Source organism: Camelus dromedarius, chromosome 27 (assembly GCF_036321535.1).
Source record: "Camelus dromedarius isolate mCamDro1 chromosome 27, mCamDro1.pat, whole genome shotgun sequence".
In the NCBI taxonomy this organism is placed as follows: domain Eukaryota; kingdom Metazoa; phylum Chordata; class Mammalia; order Artiodactyla; family Camelidae; genus Camelus; species Camelus dromedarius.
Genome location: NC_087462.1, coordinates 8941088 through 8943733, shown reverse-complemented (window position 1 = coordinate 8943733; position 2646 = coordinate 8941088).

Sequence of the window (2646 nt, the reverse complement as noted above, 5' to 3'; positions counted from 1 at the left end):
CGCGCGGACCGTTATGTCCGGCGGGGGAGGAGCTGGCAAGAATGCGCAGGCGCACGGCGCAGTTTGCGCAGGCGTAATAAGCCCGATGACCCTTGTTTCCTGGTCCTTCCTCAAGCATCCCGGAAGTAAGCCCAGAGGGGCGGGGCTAATATGGGCGGGGCTAATATGGGCCGGGCGGGGCCGGGCGGGGCCGGGCGGGGCCGGGCGGGGCCGGGCGGGGCCGGGCGGGGCCGGGCGGGGCCGACTGAAGCAGGGAGCTCTCTAGCTGCCTGGCTGGGCCACTGAGGCCGTAACAGCTGGAAAACCCCACTTTGTGGGCCAAATTAGGTGAGAGATCCGGTGGTGGAACCCACCTAGCTCCCAGCCCTATGGAACTCAGTCTGGTCAGGAAATCTAGGAGACAAATATGCAATTACTAATTGTGACACCCTTTATATGGAAGGTAAGGTAGTGGTTACTTGGAAAGAGGCCAAACTCTCTGAATGGCAATCAAGCCTTATCAAATCACTTCCTGTCACCCGTCAGTGTCAACATTTGTCAGTGAACATGCGTGCCAGTTTATTGACTGAAATAATCTCCTGAAAACCATGCCCCACTGAACCTAGGCAAAAAGCACGTGTTTTCTTTCTATAATTAGTGGCCACTGTGGGTATTGCATATTGTGACCCCTGATTAATTGAATTATATCTTGTTTGCTTTTATGAAATCGAGCTTTTGAGAAATGCCTGCATTATATCCCAATGAACCATCACAGCGCCCTGAGCCCAACTCTGCAGTTATCAGAACCATTTACCCAGGCTGCCAGCCTCTCACTTTTATCTTCCCTACTGTCTCCATCTGAGGTGTTGAAAGATAGTTTTTGCAGTCTGTGGTTATATATTCTCTACTTAGGGTAGAGATGTTAAGTGCAAGAAAATCCAAAGAAAACTGGAATCTCTAAAGATTATCAAATGAATCCAAGTGAGAGGCTTTTTGACACCAATTGTCTCTAAAGAAATCCTATCACACCTAGTCTCATAATATGCCCAATTCATTGCAATGTTATATAAAAACATGCCCTTTTTAAAAAATTACAAAACTATATCTTACTGAGAAAAATGCCAAAGAGTTTAAAGCATAAAGAAAGCTACCACGGAGAGGTAACCCCTCTTGTTCCGGAACATTTCCTTTCAGGCTTGCTCTGGGCATTTTAGATGTTTAATATAGTATCAAGGGGGCTGGGAAGACCAAAGTCTTTTGAGGAAACAAAGGCCAAGAATACTTTCACAGTAAGTACACATCAATTACTTGTAACCTCCTTTTCTCCATTTGTGGGGGAATTTGAATCATACGTGAATTTCATCCTTGGCAGTTAATGTATAAGCCAGATCTGACCTCTACAACATCTCAGACCAGACTTATTGTGGTAGACCAGTGTTTCTCAAGCTTCGTTACACACTGGGGTCACCAGGGGAGCTCTGAAAAATCTCAATGACAAACCTGACTCCAGGCAGCATCAGTGGTGCTTACTGCTCGCCAGGAGTCCAACAGATTTGGAGAACTATTGTGGTACACTATAGCAGTGATGGCCCCCAATAAACCGCATCTCCTGGTGTTTCTGCCCTTGTGTAGTTCTTCCCAGAGTGAGTTTGGCAATGACTTGTGTTGGCCAACGGAACAGGTTATGGGAAGACAGGTCCTAGAGGACCTCCTGGCTCCTGGCAAGTCAACACAGCTCACAGTGAACTAAACTACACTACATGGAGCAGAAGTCTCCAGTTGAGCAGTAAACCCAAAGAATCTTGAAAAAAAAATACTGTTGCTTTAAGTCACTCAATTTTGAAGCGGCTTGTTAGAAAGAATTGGAATCTATCTTTCCTGGTACTGGCTGCAGGCTTTTCATAGCACCAGAAGATCATGCTCACAGACCCCAACAACCAGCTCACAGATGGACAAGGCCTAAAGTGCCTTTCTACCAGTCGATGCGGGAATCCACCCAAAGAAGCCACTGCTAATGAGAGGTGTATCACCTCTTTTGGGTGGGTTGCAAACCACAGATGGAAACACACATCATCTAATTTCCTCCAAATTGAGGGTGAACAGTGGTTTTGCAGTATGTACATTCGTGTGTGATAATCCAAAAGGCAGCATTTCTTGTGGTAATCAAACAGCCTATAATTAAGACACTCAGACTTATATTTAATAACTGTTTTTTGTTTTATTCTGCTTTCACATGACAGTCCCAAACACTTGGTTTTTCTTTTCTTTGTTTTCTTTCAGCATCTGTCAACACCCTTTCTCCCAACAGCAATATGCAATTTGATCCTCACCTGGCGGGTCCAGGTAGGCCCTCAAAGATCCTGGCTCTCCAGCACAGGACCCTGGGTCCTCCCTTTGACTGCCCCCATGTCTGTGCTGGGGCTCTGCCTTGGTCTTCTCACCTGAGGGGTGTCTTTAGGTCAGCAACACCAAACATGTGATGTGCCAACAATCAATAAATATGTGGGGCTCTTCAGAGCCTAGGGTTGAGGGTGAGAAGGCAGGCTGAGTCTGGGTTCCACTGCAAAGAATGCTGTGCTTGACTGGCAATGTCTGCCAAGGCAACACCTGCTAGACATGTCTGGAATGGGGATCCTGGGAGAAGAGGTCACATGCTGGCCACAGGCA